At 42.0% G+C, this 20859-nt stretch overlaps 1 protein-coding gene and 1 pseudogene across 15 annotated transcripts in view; one reads left to right on the top strand and one right to left on the bottom strand.

The window, feature by feature from the left end:
* Prune2 (prune homolog 2 with BCH domain) overlaps positions 1-20859 on the bottom strand; it is a 284817-nt gene that overhangs the window by 121518 nt on the left and 142440 nt on the right. The window lies entirely within an intron of this gene.
* On the top strand, positions 15699-20561 carry LOC103734425 (annotated as a pseudogene).

Here is a 20859-nt window from a genome sequence, read left to right as displayed (position 1 = left end):
TCTCTCTCTCTCTCTCTCTCTCTCTCTCTCTCTCTCTCTCTCCTTTTTCTCATTTCCCCCTCCTCAGCAGCTGCTATGACCTCCAGCTTGCCTACCCTCTTGGTTTCTCACTCTAACTCCAGTTAACTGTCCTCAAGTTTTCTTCTGAGTCTGTTTCTAAATTCTTTTATCAACAAGACCAAGAACCCACAAACAGGACTCTGTGCCCTTGGTGACATTGTTACCATCAATGACATATTAGAAATTGTTTATAGTAGGTACCTACAGGTGTCTTCTAAGCAAGCTAACTCTGGAAAGAAGATCTAAATCTATAGTGTGTGAAAAGCAATAACTTTACCATAGGTTTTCTCAACCCTGGCACTGGCTTTGGCCGAGTGAGTCTTTTGCTCAGGGGCACTGCTTGCATTTGGATGTTTAGCAGTTTATGGCCTTCATTTAGATGCCAAAAGGAAACACCCTCCCGAGGGTGATAATCAGTGTCTCTAGACATTACCAAATGTCTACTGCAGGCAAAATCAGCTCAGTTAAGAACCAATGCCTTGGAGAAAAATAATAGGAGAGTCTTGTGAATTAAAAAATAGTGCAAGCTACACACACTTTTACAGTCATGTAACTGCATAAAGCAAGACACAGGGCTAATTCTAGTCTCAGAGGAGGACAGCCGTAAAAATAAAAATAAATCAGGGACAGGAGTGCACAGGAATACTGTGTACTAACTTGCCGAGTAGTTCCTTTCCCTAAGCTGGAAAAGAAATACAAGATTTCCATCAGTTGTGTTTTAGTTTATATTGATATGGTTAGAAACAAAACAATAATTTGACTTGCTTAAACAAAGAATATAACATGGTGGTTTAAAAGAAGGTACTTTATAAGATATTAACTTCCTATTTCAGAAGATGAAGCTTATATAGGTATTGTCCAGAATGGGTGTCCATCCTCCTGAATAATTATATTATTCCAAATGAGTTATGAGTAAATAGGGCACTATGTATGTGTGTTCAAGTGTAAAGATATGCATGTGTGTGCAGGTGCACATATATGAAAGTGGTGGCCAGAAGACAACCTCGGGTGTTGTTACTCAGACATCAACCACCTTATTTTGAGACCGTCTCTCGTTGGCCTGAAGTTATCCAAGTAGATGAGGCTGGCTGGCCTGGAATCCCATCTCTAATTCTCCAGAACTGAGAGTACAGGTCCAGCTGCTATACCTGGCTTTTTAACATGTGTTTGGGGATTGAATTCAGACTTTGTGCTTGCCAAACAACACTGAACGTCCTCCCCAGCTTCAATCGGGCATTTTTAAAAACTAAATTTTACATTTAAGAGTCTCCAAAATACATAACCTTATTTTTTGGCTCCAGATAACCTGAAATGTGGGGCTATTGAGGGAATCACCACATCATGCAGTGTTTAGGGGACTGCAAATACCCAGCAAGTGGCTGAAATGTGGGGCTATCTGAGGGAATACGCACATCATGCAGTGCTCTAGGGGACTGCAAATATCCAGGGAGTGGCTGTCATCCTTGTCTGATAACTGAAGCTACACAAAAAAATATGTTTTGATGAAACTCATTTTTGGACCTGGATTATCTAAAGATGTGTGTCCATATCACTGGTTCTCAACCCTCACTGTGCCAAGAAGCTGTAAAACAAAATAAAGCAAGGCAAAAACACACCACCAAGAAAGAAAACCGCAAGAAGCCAGAAGCCCAGCCCTAGGATTTAAAGTGCCAGTTTAAGCAGGAAGCTTGAGAATCTGTCTACTTTAGAGCTCCTTCTCCTACTCTCACATGCAGGAAGGGCGGAGAACAGCAGGCTGTATCCATACAAAGGACCATTTTCACTTTGAGTTGTCAAGACGTAGTTCTTACTTCTGCGATTCTTGATTCCATTCTCCAATCAAATCACCGGGGAAAATCCAAACGCCAATTTTTTGATTTACCCTCAAATCAGCTGATAATAAAATATGGTTAAAAATAGGTTTGCGGGGCTGGGAAGGTGACTCAGGGAACAAAGCACTTGTATGATCATGAGGACTAGGGTTTGGAGCTCAGTTCCCTAGAACCCAAATAAAAGCCAGACAAGCCTGGCAAGCTGCCTATAATTCCAATCCTCAGGCGGCAGAGACAGGGGATGGTGAGCTCTAGCTTCAATTGAGAGATCCTGTCTCAATAACTGTGGTGGAGAGCAACTAAGGAAGAAACCTAATGTCTGCTTTGGGCACAGACATAAACACACACACACACACACACACACACACACACACACACACACACGGTTGGGAATCTGCAGTTCAGGATTCAAATCTCCACTCCATAAGCTATCTCTGTATTTTTAGGCATGTTACTTGATTGTGCTAAGCGATAGCAACTTCATTCAGGAAAATGGAATAATGGCCTACTTGTAAAATGAGACAATGTGTAAATGGCTTGACAAAGACTCACTCACACGGTCCTCAGCACTCTGTAGAACCAGGTAGCTATGGTAGTAAGACCAACCACAACTACAGTATGAATTTGTTGATTAGACCATTAGTCAGCCATCCTCAGGGACAGGTTTAAAGATTACCCTTTATCTTACATATGTCGGAAAGTCTTTTCCTATATGAGATTTTTTTTTAATTGATTAAAAAGTTATTTGTATTTTTTAAGTGTATGAGTGTTTTGCCTGTGTAACTGCGCATGTGCATGCAATGCCTGTGGAGGCCAGAAGAGGGCGTTGCCTATAAATGGCATTATGGACAGTTGTTAGTCATCATGTGGGTGCTGTGAACTGAACCAGAGTCCTCTGCAAGAGCCACCAGTGCTCTTAATTGCTGAGCCATCTGTTTCTGAGATTCTTTTGTTGCAGCCGTTGTAAAGTTTCTGATTAAAAAGAGCTGTCAGGGAGAAAGGGTTCCTGACAAATGAACCAGACAGAGTTTTATAGTGTGTGTGTGTGGGAGGGTTCCACTGCTTATTTTGGTTAATATTAGCTGATGGAATTATAACATGCAACTGGTTAATTAAAAGTTTGTTTGGAGCCTGGTGTGGTGGTGCATGTCTTTAATTCTAGCACTTGAGGAAGAGGCAGGCAGATCTCTGTGAGATCAAGGCCAGCCTGGTCTACATAGTGAGTTCAAAACATAAAACGAAACAAAAGAATGTGGTTGGTGAGGAAAATTGTTTAAAAAGGAAATTTTAAAAATTTATTTATTATTTTTATTAATTTTATGTGTATGAGTATATTGCCTGCATGCATATGTGCAACACACATGTGTAATGCCTGCAGAGGCCAGAAGAGGGCATAAGATCCCCTGGAACTGGCGTTATGGACTATTGTTGCTACCATGTAGGTGCTTGGATTCAAACCCAGGTCCTCTACAAGAACAGCCAGTGCTCTTAAACTGTTGAGCCCCCTCTCCAGTCCTAGAACTTTAAAAAAAAAAAAAAAAAAAAAGAAAAGAAAATAGCAACTTAGTTCAAACTCAAACATAAAATTATGCATCCATTTATAGTTTCCTGTTGAACCAAAACCTTATGAATATTTAAGTATGGCTTTATACGAGTTTCCCAAGTTCTTGTTGCCGAAAGCATACACAGAAAATAAAGCTTTCAATTTCTAACTGCAGTTTCATTAATACAGGATAAAAACAAACGTGTAAAAACCTGAATGCACATTCCTTATGCATTTTACAAGCCCCTCCCCATTTCCATAGCTGTGTTGTCGTTCAAGGACACGTTTTCATCCACAGGAGGTTTCCTTCATTTCACTGAGTTTTTCCAAGCCTTAGTCTGTTTCATAAGATTATTCAAAATTGTGTAATTATATTAGCTAGTATGAATAGATTTGGGAGCAAACACAGCTGATAATTGGTAAACATTGACTTTAGTCACAGGGTGTGCACACACCTGTGCTTTCTTAGTGAGTTTTAAGTTAGCTTGGAGCATTCTGCTGAGGTTATCAGTCAGCACAACTATAGAGCAGAATGGAGAATATTGAGAGCCTCACATCAATCAGTTAAAGGAAGATCAATGAAAAGACCTTCCCTATGAGATGCAAGGTATACAGCCCTACCCTCAAAAACAAGGGTTTGGAGTCACAAAATGTAGTAACCTAAGCTTCTCTAGTGACCACAGATCACTAGAGATGCCAGTTAAAATGCAGATTCTGATTAAACAGACAAGGGTGGGGCCTGAGAATCTGCACTTCTATAGCTCCTGGGTGCTGGCTGTGCAACAGACAGGATCTTTTTTCTTTTTACTTTACTTTTTTTTTTAAACAGGGCATCTTACTATGTAGCCCTGGCTGCCTGGGAACTCTCTATGTAAACCAGCCTGGCCTCCAACACACAGAGATCCTTCTGCCTCTGCCTCTTGAGTGCTGGGATTAAAGTTGTGTGCCACCATTCCTGGCCAAATAACAAGATCTTAACCACCACTGTTAGAAGCTACAAAAAGTGAAGGTAGGGGCTGGAGAGATGGCTCAGCAGTTAAGAGCACTAGTTGTTCTTGCAGAAGACCCAGGTTCAAATCCCAGCACCCACACGGCAGCTAACAACAGTCCCTAACTCCAGTCCCAGGGGATCCGACAGCCTCTTCTGACCTCTGCGGGCATTGCACAACATGGGTGCACATACCTACATGCAGGCAATACACGCATACACATAAAATAAAAATAAATAAATTTTTTTTAAAAAAGTGAAGATAGGGCTGGAGAGATGACTCAGCAGTTAAAATCACTGGCTGCTCTTGCAGAGGACCCAGATTTGCTTCCTAGCACCCATATGACAGCTACAAGTCTGTAACTCCAGTTCCAGGGGTCCGATGCCTTCTTCTGGCCTCTGCAGGCATTGCGCACATGTGTTGCACTTACATACATGTAGGCAAAACTCATACACATGAAATAAAAATTAAAAACAAAAGTGAAGGCATGGCCAAGCATAATGTCTCCCACCTTTAATCACAGCACTCAGGAGACAGACCTCTCTGAGTCTGAGGCCAACCTGGTTTACATATGGGTCTACATAGCAAGTTCTAGGCCAACTGGGGCTGCATAGTGAGAATCTCTCTTTTAAAAAAAAAGAGTAAAGGGGTCCAAATAAAAATAACAAGAGATAATACCAGCATCCAATCTGGAAGGAATGAATGTATATTCTTAAACACTTTTCCTTTGAACTGTGCAGCTGTGCTTATGCTTATATGAAAAGAGTCAAACCTCTTCCACAAATGGGCTCCCATCACTGGCACCTGCTAGTGTTCCATGACATGATTCATGGCCTCCATGGGCATTGCACACATGGTGCACTTACATACATGCAGGCAAAACACTCATACACATACAAAAATTAAATAAGTCAAATTTGGGGCTGGAGAGAGAGCTCAGAAGTTGAGAGCACTGCCTGTTCTTGCAGAGGATCCAGGTTCAATTTCCAGTACCCACATGGTGGCTAATAACCATCAGTAACTCCAGTTCCAGGAGAATTCAATGCCCTCTTCTGATCTCTGGTGGGCATTGTGCAGCATGGGTGCAGTTATATACATTCAGGCAATACACCCCTACACATAAAATAAAAAATAATAATAAAATTTTTTTTTAAAGTTTCAAGGTAGGGGCTGGAGAAATGGCTCAGAGGTTAAGAGCACTGACTGCTCTTGCAGAGGACCTGGGTTTGATTCCCAACACCCACATGGTGGCTAACAACCGTCTGTAACTCTAGTTCCAGGGAATCTGACACCTTCTTCTGATCTCTGCAGGCATTTCACGACACAGGTGCACTTACACATATGCAAACATTACACTCATACACATAAAATAAAAATAATAAAGTATAAAGAAAAGTTTCAAAATAGAGGGTTGACATAGACATTTTAATAACTGAACACAAATCCTCCCAACTAAGTAACTTGAGAGCAGACTTCTGAGCAGCCTGTACACTCAGTCTGGCCCTCCACCTGCAGGGCAAAGAGGAAGGGGAAGAAAAGAACTCTACAGTGACAGTCACGAGCTGTACAGTGACACTGCAGTCAGTGACTGACCACATACACAAGGTTGGTCTGAGACTGCAGTGGCCCAGGAGCCCTCACAAGGCTGCAGCTAAACACATTCTCACTTTCATGGTGATGCTGATGTAAAACAGGCATACTGCACTACTGGTTGTATAAAAGTTCAGCAATGCAATCATGTACAGTATATCATGTTTGATAATGATAATAAATGAGCATGTCCCTGTATTTGCTATATATTTTATTGTTACTCTAAAGTGTACTCTTAAATAAAATTTACACTAAAAAAAGGAAGTCATGTGATACCGATAGCAGCCTCCTACAGCTTGTGTTAACTCTACCTTTCTTTTTTGTTTTTGAGACTGGGTCTCACTGTGTAGGCCAGGCAGGACTTGAACTCTCAGTTCTCCTGCCCGAGCCTCCCAACTATTGGAATAACGGTGCACGCACACCACATGTGGTTCAATCACCTTCTGTTTAAATCAAGAAACCACTGGAGTTATAAACATGCCTCCTAGGTTTGAGTACAATATGATGTTTGAACAATGGTGGTATTGGCCAGTGATGACGTTCTCAAGATACATCCTCATCAGCAAGAGGCACATGACTTTTCTTTCCAACATGGAACTTTTCTTCTCTATCTCTGCCTTGTGCATCCTTTTGGTAACATAAAAATAGCTAGGCAGCTAGCTAGATAGGAAATAACAATATGGTCAAGTTTCCCCTTTCTTTTAGAGACCACTCCTCTACTTGACCGAGTAGCCACAGGTACAGGGTACTGCTCTGCTCCTACATCACTGTGCTCGGCCTTACCCAGAGCACTCCACCCCACACCACAGCACTGTCCCAGCATCTGGAAAGCAGATTGCAGTGACTCTAAGGACTGAAAGAGCACTGTTATCCACACAGCTTATTCCAAGTCAGAAATCTCCAACCTCATTCCTGGACTATACTGTCTGAAATTATCATAAAACTGTAGATTATATATATATGTCTTTTTGAGACAGGGGCTCCCTGTAGCCCCAGCTGGCCTGAACTCACTATATAGACCAGGCTGGCCTTGAACTCAGAGATCCGCCTGCCTCTGCTTCCCAAGTGCTGGGATTAAAGGCGTGCGCCACCACGCCCAGCTTAGATTTTATATTTTTAATGCCTTTAGTGGATAAGGTGAAATCTGAGATGGGTAAAATTGTTATAATGTTTTAGGACAATGCTTTAAACTTCTCACTATATCAGAAATCAGGTAATTCTTTGATTTATACCACTGTCATCTGTTTGATATTTCTCTGTGTGCACATGTAGTATTGTTATCTGGTAGTTTCCTTTGAATTGAAACATATCCTTCAGGAGAGAGGAGGACGCTAACAAGACTCAGGAAGTTAAAAAACGTTAGGCCTGGGAGAACGGAAACTTGGAAGGTTGAGAGCCTTTTCCAGCAGTATAAAATGAAGTCCACAACTGCTTGGAGAAGACAGCAAAAAAAGTGTGGAGAGAGGCGATCCTTGGAGTGTGGAGCCGCCTGCACACTGTGCAGAGCTCCAGGCCTGCAGCTTCCATGAGTTGTCACCATGTTGGGGTGGGCTTTGGGGGGTGATGCAGCTGCTTTGGAGTCATCCCTGCTCCTTGTAAATGACCCCTCACCTATACTCCTTGTAGTAACCCCAATAACTCATTGGTTCACCAAGCTGGATTTTGGCACAATCGGTACTTTATCTATTGTAGGTTCCATTTCTGGTGTGTGTGTGTGTGTGTGTGTGTGTGTGTGTGTGTGTGTGTGTGTGTGTGTGTTTGTGTGTCTCCCCAGGAAGAGCCTGTCATGCAGTATGTATGTGTTTGGGGGAGTGCATGTGCCCATGTACATATACATGAAGGCCTAAAGTTGACATCAGTGTCTTCTCTTTTACTCTCCACCTTAGTTTTTGAGACACTCTCACTGAACCTGAAATTGACTGATTGCCTGGCCAGAGAGCTGCCTGGCTTCCTCCTGTTTTTACCTCTTAGCACTGGAGCATAGTCATGCACTGCCAAATCTAGCTATTTACATATGTCCTGGGGATCCAAACTCAGATCCTTATTCTGTGTAATGCTGTATTTGTTTCCATTAAGATTGCCTCTGCTTCTGTGTTCAGAAGCTGCAATATCTAAAACTCAGGAATCAAGTCATGGCAAAAGAAGTGCTTTCTTGTACCCCATACCTTACTTGGTCTGGTCTGAATGTTTGCCCTACCTCAAAATTCCTGTGGGGGAGTCATAAAGGCTCTCTCATCAGGGCTCTACTTAAACTACTGGGCCACAATAATAGTCTCAGGCTAACCAGAAGTTTCATGGGGTTTTGTGAGGCTCCCTCCTCCTCTATTCTCTTACATTTTAGAAAGTCATTTGCTGTTGTTTTGGTGTTTTTCCCATTAGACATACTAATGAGTGGTTAGCCTTACGAAGGTTACCATTTAAGTTGCTGAAACATGAAAGAATTGGGAACCTACCATCTAAGTTTTGTTTGATTTTGGAGACAAGAGTCTCACCGTGTAGCCCAAGCTGGCCTTGAATTGGTAATCCTCCTGCCTCACCTTCCTAAGTGTTGAGATTATAGGTGTGTGTCACCATGCCCGGCAATTTTACCATCAGGACTCCTAGAATCAAAGGGGCAGGGAACTTGAAGAAATGAGTGGGAGGCTGACTGTAGGAGCTTCAGACCTCTTGGAGGCTTCGGATCACTTGTGAAGCATACCAGCTTGGGAAACATTTCCTGAACAACTGTTGATAGCATGTAAAGAATCAAAAGCCTAAAAGTGTTGTGACACTTAAAAGAGTAAAAATTTATGTCTGCAAAGCAACACTTGGCAGCACCCATTTAACAAGGGAAAGAGCTGAAGTCCAAGGTGTTCAGGAAGAGTCCCAATCAGACATGGTTACTTGATGGTGGGAACTGGAGCAAGACCCAAATATTCTGAGCTTTATTCTGGTATATGTTCATATGCACTTTATGCCCATTTGAGCTCAAATGTTATTTCTGATAAATACATAAAAGGAATCTTATTAGCCTCATGTTATCTTTTAAAAATTATGTCTCAATTTTCTACAAAAAAAAAAATCAAAGGAGAAACTATGAGATGCCAACTCTGGAGAGTTGATGAAAATACTTTGTAGCCTCATGGCTTAGTAGAATGGGGGGGTGAGTGTGTGTGTGTATGTGTTCAAAAATTTCAAGTGCACAGTCTCTTTTTATTTTCAGAACTAGTGTAAAGTGTTGTCTGGCCACTTTTCAAGGGAATCAGTGTTGGTGTATGAAAAAAATACATAATGAGAAATTAGGTAAAATCTCATCTGCTATCTCTTATGCCATAGAAGAAGCTCCAGGGTTGACCCCTAGGAAGAAAATGAAGCAAACAGAAAGTGAGTAATTGATAAGTGGTGTGTCAGTAGCTTGTAAAACAGTAGAAATCTGCTTCTTATAAGTTCTGTAGGCTGCAAAGTCTAAGATCAAAGTACTTATAAATTCTTTGAGCAATGAGGGCCTACTTCCTGGTTCATAGACTGCAAGGTCTTGTTGCATTGCCCAGGCTGCTCTGAAACTCTTCCTCACCCTGCCTCAGCGTCCTGAGTGCTGGGAATACAGGCATGCATGTGCCACCACATACCTAGCTTTTGAGATATCTTTTTATAAGAACACTAATCCCATTATGAGGAGTCTCTTCGGTGAACGATAAGCCTTTCTATCTCCCATGCTAATCCAGGAAAGGTTAACCATGAGACAGAACATCCCTCTGTACAGAAAGGTATGATTTAGTAAGTAAAGAAACTACCCCTTTTTCTGTTCTCACAGAGCTCAGCTTCATCAACAGCAGCAGAGGTCTTTGCATGGATAGCTCTATCTCTTCCTGGGAATCGTGCTCATGCACAGACTTCTTGTAAATGGAAAACACAGGAGATACCTTGTGCCGTCTCTTCCTTATTTAAAGGCAAGAGCCTATTAATAATCTGCCAGTGACTCTGGGAATATGAAGCTTTGGCACTTGCTGCCTCCAGCCCTATCCTTGCAGAGATGAGCACTCAAACCAAGCTCAATATTGAACCACTGGCAGCATTTGACTGTTCTACTGACATCAGTGAGAACAGACATTCATATACATTTCTGCGGGGCAATCCCCAATGGTTCAGTGTGCACAGATATATGAAAATATTATAGGTCCCATACTCAGAAATTGTTCCAGTAGCATCTATTTTAGCAGCATAGCTTCAGGTACAAATTTACATGTGATAACTCATATTCTACCAAATAAATCCCAGGCAAACAAAGTAATGCAAAAACATATTTCCTGCTGTCAAGAAAATTTCTGGCAAAATTAATCAACCATTCATCCATTCAGGCTCTTTGCATACCCTTTTGTCAAAGAGGGAATACTAAGAGATTTCTTTTCTCTTGCACACACTCATTTCAATGAATTGAAGAATTCATCAAGCTTGAGTTGATTTATTGAACTGTCTCTTAGCTCAGCAGTACAACTACAGCAAATGAACTGATAACTTCCCTTAAAATCAGCAGTCACTTGATTCGACAATACTCTGATTTATTTAACTCTTTATAAATCCAAATTTAACTTATTCTTGAATTTCTCAAATGGTCCAGATTTTGGTTAAAAACTTGCATCTTTGCATGCATTACTTGGTTTTCTGATAGCAGTGATGAAAGTATAAGGATTCTAGGACTTTTTTCTTTAGGAAACTTTAAAAGCATATAAAAATTAAATAGTTTTTAAAGGGATTTATTTAAAGACTCACAGCCTTTTCCTGACATAAACTGCTAGTTTCTGTGGTTAAAGTTTAACATTAAAAACGGATGTCCAGTCACTCTGAGTGAAAGCACTGAATGTACACAGACTGCTTATTTTTATATTTATTGTGCTCATTCTGCCAGGTAAGGAGGATAACTGTGAGGAGGGGTACTTAACATATGAACATTAGAGAGAAACCAAGCAGGCTGTTTAAACATGGGCTCTAGCACAGAGCTCGTCCACTGAGCCCCACCGAGCCCATTTATCACACATCGGCTTTGCATTTTTCTTTGTAAAGATGTACGACCTTTGCCTATTAGATTTCATTAACGGGGCACCATACAAGGCGCCTTTGCACATGGCAGAATAGAGAGCTCAACATCCTCGCCTGAAGGATCTGCAGGAACGAGCTCATCTTCAATCTTTGTCCCTGGGAGGCACTTTTAACACCTGCCAACCACAGCACTATCATCAGAAAAACATTTAGAGATTTATCTTCAGGCTGGTAATTATAAGAGATAATTTGTTTGGAGTATGGATAAAGTTGGTCTAGCATAAACAAACTAGAGGCTCAAATTACATGATGAACATCATTAACTATTGATTTAACCACTGCAGGTCTGCCAGTTCCCTGACTCTGAAGAGGTGGCTTCCTAAAACCATGTCTTCAGCTCCTTTCTGAGTGACCTCATAGCCAGTTTGGTTTTCACTGATTTCCTTCTTTGAAGATCCAGCTCTGTCTAGGACTCTGAACTTTCGGAATGGTAAATTCAAGTGGAAGGAGTCAGGCACAAAATCAATACAGAGAAGTCCTCATGAGCTAGAGGGGAGGAAGAAATGGTAGCCCAGTGGGTTGCTGGGTGCTTTTGGGGGGTTGATGAAGAATGTTCTAAAACTAGCTAGCAGCAATGACTGCATAACTCTGAATTTACTAAAACAAATGAATTGTGTGCTTCCAAGGAGAAAGTTGTATAGCATGTAAATCATGTTTCTGTAAAGCTGCTATTTTTAAAAATGCAGACTGTCAGACACACTTTATAAATGAAGATACTTTGAAAAGATTTTTAGAGGGACAGAGTCAAAGGTATCTATCATGTGTCACATTTACCTTTCAAATCCCTTTGGAAGTCTGTGAAAGATGCTGTATCTCCCTGGGAGCCTCACAATCATCCTGTGAAGTGGGCAAAGCTGGTGTCTGAACTTCTTATTTTGTTGTTGTTGTTGGCACTGGAGATGGAATCCGAGGCCTTTTTCTGTGCATGCTAGGCAAGCTCTCTACCACTGAATTGCATCTCCAGCCTTAATCCTCATGAGGAAGAACAGTTTAGGGATCTCAACCAAGTGACATTATGCATGGATTATTTTGTACATTCTACTCCTTTCATCCCATTAAGCACATGGAACGCCATGTCATGGAAATAAGACAGTGCTAAGGAGGTACAGAATGCTCATGGACAGATATATAGTAGACATGGGAGTAAATGTCAGAGGACGGGGCAGAACTGGTTTGGATTCTAGCTGCATCCAGCACAGCTCTGGCTCTAAGTAGTTATGTGGCTCACTGTGAAGAACGACAGCCTCAAGCTCTCAGCTTAAAGTAGTGCCTACACATAGTAAGTATTCAATAAATGGCACCATTAATGCTCTTTAATGCCATCATTAACACTGGTTGCAAAAGAACGGGGCAGCAAGCGCCACTGATCCTTTCCCAGATACAGGTCTATAATCTCTTATTAGAAACCTCGGGGTCAGTCATATGTTTTTGCCAGTTAGAATATATTTGTTTGAGAAAGGCAAAATGGTGTTTCTAATGTAAGCTATGTGTCAACCCCAGTAAAGCCTAGGGCAGCTGCTCTACAACACTGTGTTAGTCACTTTTCTGTTGCTGTGATAGAAACGCTGACCAAAGCAACTTATAGAAGGAAGAGTTTGAGTCTACAGTTCCAAATGGGAAGCAAGAGTCCATCATGGTGGGGAGGCATGGTGGCAGAGGTGGCTGAGGTGGAGCAGAAGCTAAGCTCTACATCTTCAAACAGGCACAGGAAGCAACAGAGTGACTGGAGAGCTGGCAAAGCTTAAGGACTCTCTAAGCCCACCCCCAGTGATGTGCTTCCTCCAAGATAGCCACACCTTCTAAAATCTCCCAAAACAGCACCAACTGGCAACAAAATGTCCAAATACTTGGAGCCAATGGGGGATATTTTCATTTAGACCATCACAAACACCTAATATTGATGCTAGTAAAATGTCTCAAGAAAATAAGGACTATAAATATTAGGCCAGAATTTGTTTCAAAACTTACCAAAGTTTTACGATTTTTAGAGTTTTTTTTTGGTTTTAGAAATGCAGATGGAACATTGTAGATAAACTACTTCTCAATAAAATGTTAAATACTGAATGTCCATTGCTCAGTGAGAAAGAACAGGGTCATTTCTAATTATATTCTGAGATAACTTCAGAGTTGGATGCTGGAAGAACATCTGAATGACCCAGACCATGAGTCAATTCAAAGGACACAGCCAACAGGCACTTAAAAAAACACTCATTAATGTGAACTTTGTCAATCAATTCAAATGGTAGCTGGCCCCAAATTTGCTTTTGCTTTCTCAGTGAAAATATTGGTACCCAAACCTGGAAGGGAAATTTTTTACTTAAGGATTTTATGGGCTGGAGAGATAGATCAGCATTAAGACTGCATGTGCACTGTCTGTGTCCACACATGTGTAGAGGCTAGAAGAGGGCACTGAGCACAGTCTTCCATCACTCTTCAACTATTTCTCTGAAGCAGGATCTCTCTCTGAACTTGCAGTTTGCATCTTTTTAACTAGACTAGAATTCTCCTTTCTCTACCCGCCTTGGAGCTGGGGTTATAGTCACGCATGGGACATCCGCTTGTTATGTGGGCACTGGGATCTGAACTCTGGTCCTTGTGATTGCTCAGCAGACACTCTTAACCCCTGAGCCATCCCTTCAGCCCCTAATTCAAGTTGTTCTTTTTTAAAGATTGATTTTATTTCTAATTATTTATGTGCATATCTGTGTGTGGGTATATGCATATGAATGCAGGTACCTGTAGGTATCGAAGAGGGTACCAGCTCCCCCTGGAGCTGGAGGTATAGGTGATTGTGAACCACCTGATATGGGTGCTGGGGATCAAATATGAGGCCTCTGTAAGAGCAGCAAGTGCTTGTAAACTGCTGAGCCATCTCTCCAGTTCCCAATTCAAATGTTTATGTTTTTGAAAAGTTTTATGTTTTGAAAGTCAGAGAATTTATTTTAAATTTACAATAATCTCTGATTTACATTTACTTGTTTATATTATTTTATTTGGCATCTATTTATAAATTCCTGAATTTTGAATTTTGTGGAAACTCAAGCCTTTGCTAGAGCTAGTGCCACATTAATATTTTGCAGGTTCAGCTCAGGGGCAGAGCGTCTTTCCGGCGTGCTCAAAGCCCAGGGTTTATTCCTCACAGAAAGAGACAAAATACTCAAAGCTAATTATGAGTCAAAATGATAGCTAAGGCTATACTCAAAGAAGTTTCTAAAGTAATCTATTTATGTAAATGAACCAGAGGAGTCCCCAAATTATCATATACTTGCCAAGCATGGCCTGGGCTCAAGATTCATCAAGGTACTGATGTTGGAGAGCGCATTTCCTCATCTGCTGGGTTTTCAGATCAACTATATTGGTAGTATTATTTCATGAATAACCGAGGACACTGCCTACTCCTTGTCCTATGATTCTTCTCTAACTGCAATATCATGGTATCTTTTGAAGCTACCGGGTTATGTTTTACATAACACAAGGAGTGTTGTGAAATAGATGGCAGTGAGTAGCATCTAATACAGTCACGAGCCAGAAAGCAGTCTAGAAAGCATGCAAAGGAATTTAATAGATGACAGCTCACTGCTGTAAACTCGGTGGAAAATGGCTGTTTGGACCCACAAATGGTGTAAAAAGAACTGGAGCACATCCAAAGAAGGAATGCAGAATTGAACTGCAGACAAGTTGAAGGTCTAAATGGAAAACATTTAAGTAACTATTTGAAGAGATTCAAGGAGATTCTATAATGCTGCTTCCTACAGAGCTTTTGTTATTGTTTTATTTTGCTCTACTTTTCATCTTTGGTCTCTCTCCCTGCCCCTGTATGTTATATGCAAACTCATGAAGACCAGAGGAGGATGTCAAGTGTCCTGCTCCATCACACTCTATTTTATTCCCTTGAGACAAGTTCTTTCACTGAACCTGGAACTAGACTGGCAGCAAGTAAGTTCCAGCCATCCTCCTGACTCTGTTCCCTACCCCCACCCCTGTCACTGGGGTTATAGGCACATGCGTAGCTGTGCCTGGGGTCCTCAGGCTTGTTCAACAAGCACTCTTACCCATTAAGCCATCTCCCCAGCCCCTGAGGGAGCTTTCTAATTTTTTGGATTTATTTTTATTTTATGTGTGTGACTGCTTTGTGTGCATGTGTGTAAGTTTGCCATATTCATGCAAATCCCATGGAGGCCACGGGATGATGTCAGATTCCCTAGAAAAGGAGCTATAGACAGTTGTTAGCCACCATGTTGGTGCTGAGAATCAAATCTGGGTCCTCTGCAAGAGCAGCCAGTGCTCTTAACCACTAAACCATCTCTCCAGCCCCTGATGGAGCCTTTTAAGAATACCAAACCCCCCAAGGACCACAAAAGGAAGCATATACATTTAATTGTAAATGCAAAGACTATGGTTAATATACTATAAGCAAAGTCAAAATGGTGAACTGGAAAATCATTTGTAATATTTGTGATAAACACACATTAACCCCTAACATACATAAAACTAAAAATCAAATGAAGAAAAAAGGATGATGACACAAGTGAAGAACAGACAAAGCTGTCCGTAAGAAAGGAAAGAGCACAGAGCCGATGACGAGAAGCAAAGCTCAGGCCTCACGGGATGGAGACGAGGCAAATGAAGCCTATCGAAGAGTCTGAGGGAGAACAATATTGGAAGCTGCTGAGGATGTGGGGTAACGATTCTTTCAAACAAAGCTGGTGAGATTAGCGGTTAGAGCAAATTTTTGAAAGATTATCATACACTTAAAATTAAAATATATGCTTTATGCTTATAATAACAGCCTCTCAACCTGACGTAGGAGACGCATCTTCAGAGTGCCTTCTTGTTTTGGAAATAAATATAAAAATAGTTGAGAAAACTATATTATAAACAAAAGACACAGCATGTAAATATCCCTGTATGAGGACAGCAATGCGGTATTGTTCGTGGTAACAAAAATTTTAAATGATCACTGTCTCACTACTCCTCCCTGAGGACAGTCCTGCCCATACAGCTACAGCAAGGATGCGTGTTGGTCTTACAAGACTGAGTTATTTATGGGTCTTTTCCTGAGGAAAGAAAATTAGCAGGAACAATAAAATTCCAGAACAATGTATAGATTATGCTTGTATTATTAACCTCAGTCCAATTCCACATTCTGTGTTTCCACGATGCTTCTGTTTCTCCATATATCCATATCTGAGGTTCATGAGATTTTATATGCAGGATTAACAACTTCAGTCTCTAGTGAGAAGAGAGTTGAATGTAGGTACAAGATAATAAATGTCCATATATTTTTATTATTTTCTTCATAAAACAGCACGTGTTGTTTTCATTATTTAAATATGTGGTAAAGGGGGAAATGGGAGAAGACTGGGTCTGTCTTTGTTTTAGACAGTAAAGAGTCTGCATAATATGCTCAAGTTTGTCTAAGTGCACTAATAAGCACTAGTGGTTATGAGAGTGACTGAGGCGCCTTCAGCAACTCATTTGTTAAACAGTCAGTTCCTTCTCAACAAAATGCAAGTCATTATCTACCCAAACAAGAAAACACTCTGCAGATGTGTCTCCTATGCCACGTTCAGAGGCTGTGTTATTATAAGCATTTATTCAGTTGGCAAATACTCTCATAAGAGCCAAACATTTCAAGGTCAGAACAATACAGGGAGTTAAAGCACTCGGTGTGTGATCAGGGACAATTTCTTCCAGAATAGAGGGGACTGGAGAAGACCTCTGATGTGGAGAGATGCCTCATTGATGATGGGATGAACAGGGCTTTGGGGGATTATACAGAAGAGGTTCTGCTACCCCAGTAGAGGATATCTGCACCTGCCTCATTTCCGTGCTCCTGAAAGCTGCCTTTGCAAAACCCTTGGAATCCCTGGAGTCACTGAAGTTGTGCATCAATCTTGTTGCACACCCAATCTTAAATCAAGGTAGCCCCCATGCCCATCCCATTCCAAACCTTGAGGGTAAGGTAGAATACAAGTTTGTTGAGACTGTTAATCTGGTTTACAACCTTTGTTCTACTAAATGTAATACCCTAGGATTGCCCTGAGTTCCACTGCATTCCCCTGGACATGACAGCAATTTGTCTTCTCTTTCCTCTCCATCCATACCTCTATGAACCCCTCTATGAAAAAGGTCTTGATCCTTGAGCTCCAGCTGGGTCTCCCTCATCTGCCAGGGAGATGCCAATCTACCTTTGGACTTGTTTATGGGGACCAGATCAAAGAGTGCTGCACACCACCCTATGCTGCCATGTACCTTGGTGGTGCACGCTCACAGCCAGATCAATTCAGACTCCAAGTGGTGCTTTCTAGGAGGTCAAATGTCAAGCCCTTCGTTTTTTGTTTTTGTTTTTGTTTTTCCCCTACCAAGTTGCCTTTTCATGAAAATAAACTCATGACTTTGTGAGCCTTATTTTGGTTTGTAGTGATACCTTACAGCAAAGAGAATAGGAAACACAGTAGATTCTTATTGCTTTTGCCTGTCCAGTAAGGCCTCTCCTGTTGTTAACAAAGATCCCATAGACGGGAAGCGCTCCACATTGGCTGAAGCATAGATGCTCACTCTCACCAGCCTGGTGACAGGTAAAGAATGTGCACTGCACACATACCTCAGAGTCCTGTGAGCTTGGAAAGAGAAGCCCTTTCTCCAAAGACGAGACCTTACAACTATATGTGGAGCTGTTGACAGCCCACATTCCCTGAAGTGGAAAATGGGGCCAAGTCAGAGGGAAGCAGGTATGCGTGTTGGGTCTTTGTTTCTATTTCCTAGCAAAAAGCTTGCAAAACCCTCGGACTCCCTGGACTCATAAAAGTATTTTTCCTATGATGAGATAGCTGGTGGCCAAAGGCCCCTAGATAGCCTCAGGTCAGGGGAGTGTTACAGATTTGGGACATTTTCCAACTTCCAGGCAGGGGAGAGGGAGGAGGCACTGAAGTTGAAATAATCATCAACGGTCAACAACTGAACTAACCATGCCTTCATGATGAAACCTGGGTTTGGGAGCTTCTGGATAAAGAATATGTGTGGGTCTTCGTGCCCCCAGAGAACATGGTGACTCTGTGTCCCTTACCCCATGCTGTGCCCTATGCCTCTCTTCTGCAGGTCCTTTCTAATACCCTTTACAAAAACAGGTAAACAGTATCTTCCCGAAGGCTGAAAATGTCTATAGAAAATCAACCGACCCTGGGTAGGGGGTTGTGGGGAATTCCTATTTATGTGTAAGAAGTTCCAGAGGTAGAGATTTGTGATTGACATCCAAAGCAAGGGGAAGTTCCTTATGACTGAGCTCGGAATCTGTACCATCTGACACTGACTTTGCGTAGGTGGTGTCAGAACTAAATTGGATTGTCAGACATCCAGCTAGTGTCTGCTGAAGAACTGCTTGATTACTGTGGGGAAAATATTCTCTCACATCTGCTGTTGGAAGTGTTGTAGTGTGTGATGTTAGAAAAACTTTCTCAGACAAGACTAGGAGAAGAAAGTTCATGTTTTATTAATATGAGCCAATGGAATTGCCTTCCTTTTTTTTTTTTTCCTTAACTGGAATCAAAACAGTTTTCTGTCTTTAAAAGCAGTTCCAACTAATGTAAAAATTTTATTTCGCTTTATGTTATGTGATAGTCTAACGCTCACCCCCGACACACACACACACACACCCACTTCTGTAAGTAAGGACAGGAAGGCTCACTTAGCCTAATGTTACACTTTGGCAGGTGCTCCCATTCAAACCCAGCTGTTGGGTTCCAAAGCCTCTGCCCTCTACTTCCATAATAGATGGATTCCTGCATGCATGGAGACAATTTCTTCAAGGAAGAACGTGAACTAACTCCTGTTCTTATTCTTGAAGGAATTCCTCAGGCAACATAGATTAAAGATGGCAAGGATTCCAGGGAGGCTCTCTCCTTTCAGCATGGCTCCCCTTGCCTAACCCCATGATCCTCCCACCACATTCTCTACTTCTTCCTACCAGACGTGCTGGCCAAAGTTCCGGTATTGTTTGTCACTAAGAAGGCCTTTTTTCCCTTAGAGAGTGAGACTAAATCCTGATTATTGAGGCAGTGAACACCCAAGTTTTGGGGGAGAAATCATCCTTTTTCTCTTTCTTCTAACCTGACTTTGAGGTCCAGCATATTGCCACATCAGGCCAGGTTCTAAGAAAACAACTGGAGATGAGGTTCCCGGTCATTAAGGCCTTCAAGCTAACTGGAAAAGATGGACTAGGAAGGCCACCCAGCCAGCGGTGGACATGTGGCCATACCCTTGGTGGGGCGAGGAACTCAAATTGGAAATCTTTATAGACATAAGACTGATCAGTGGCTTCCAGAGGCTGGATGTGGAGGAGGGAAGATTGGGAGTGACTGCTAGTGCGTACCAGGGTTCTTTGAGGGTAATGAAAAAGTTCCAAAATAGGTCATGGTGACAGTGGCACAAGTGTGTAAATCCAAAACCACTGGATTGCATCATCTTAAAAGGTAATGTTTATGAATGAAGGATTATGAATTTCCTTAAAACTGTTAGAAACATTCTGATTGGAACCTGAGTGTGGGCTTCTTGGAGGCTGTATGACTGAACTGCTTTGGAGGAGAGTGCTCTAGTTTGGTGAAGAAGTGGGGAGCAGGCATTTCAAGTTGACAAATGCCATTCAACAAGGCACTAGAGGAGGAAATAGTAAGAGTTTAGGACAGTGGCAGCAAGAGGAGAAAGTTGTGAGAAGGAAGGTGTGGTACAGGGAGCAGATGGGAAATGTGCTCGTTTGCCACAAAGGAAAGTACTCTAACTGGAAGGGAGGCAAGCCTTGAAGGATTTTAAAGGGAACAGGGTATGTTTGACTAGATCTGCAGTTTAGTGTGAAAGGGCACACTGGAGATGATTTGGATTAAAGATCAGAAAAGCAGCCCTTGGGCTGTACACCTGTAACTCCAGCACTGGGAAGGCAGGGGGGATCCTGAGTTTCAGTCAGCCTGGCTGTATCATTAGTTCAAGGTCAGCCTGAGCTACATGGTAAGACCCTGTTTCAAAAAGACAAGCACAGTTTTCTGTGCCTGCGCTGGGCCTGTCGGTGGCAGGTCAAGGTCGGGTCTCAGCAAGGCAGTTGGACCCAGCCCTGACAAGGCCTATCCCCTTGCAGATGCCCACCTCACCAAGAAATTACTGGACCTTGTTCAGCAGTCATGTAACTACAAGCAGCTTCAGAAAGGTACAAATGAGGCCACCAAAACCCTCAATAGAGGTGTCTCTGAATTCACTGTGATGGCAGCAGATGCCGAGCCCTTGGAGATCATTCTGCATCTCCCACTGCTGTGTGAAGACAAGAATGTTCCCTATGTGTTTGCGCGTTCCAAGCAGGTCCTGGAACGGGCTTGTGGGGTCCCCAGGCCTGTCATCGCCTATTCTGCCACCATCAAAGAAGGCTCTCAGGTAATGCAGCAGATCCAGTCCATTCAGCAGTTCATTGAGAGGCTCTTGGTGTAGGCCTGTGGCCTCTGGCTTGTTTTCCCCATTGACCCCAGCCCCAGCTGTGTATCGTATTGTCTATGTTCCCATGTAGCGTTTTCAGCAGCTTTCTGTTATAAAATATTGTACTACATCTGGTTTTTGTATTTTTGTTGTCTTGCAGTTGTTTTTCCCTGACTCCACTACTATTCTTTAAACTTCCTTTAAAATAACTGGACTGATACCTAAAACAAAGGCCACAGGTAGAATGTCTCCACTTAACAGCAGGAAGAACCAGGACAAACCTGACTAAGCCAGCAATACCCTGTATTTCCAT

The sequence above is a fragment of the Nannospalax galili genome, unplaced genomic scaffold (genome assembly GCF_000622305.1).
Source record: "Nannospalax galili isolate Female #2095 unplaced genomic scaffold, S.galili_v1.0 scaffold1296, whole genome shotgun sequence".
Classification (NCBI taxonomy): Eukaryota; Metazoa; Chordata; class Mammalia; order Rodentia; family Spalacidae; genus Nannospalax; species Nannospalax galili.
The sequence above is the reverse complement of the archived record's forward strand: the minus strand, read 5'-3'. Positions and strand labels throughout refer to the sequence as shown.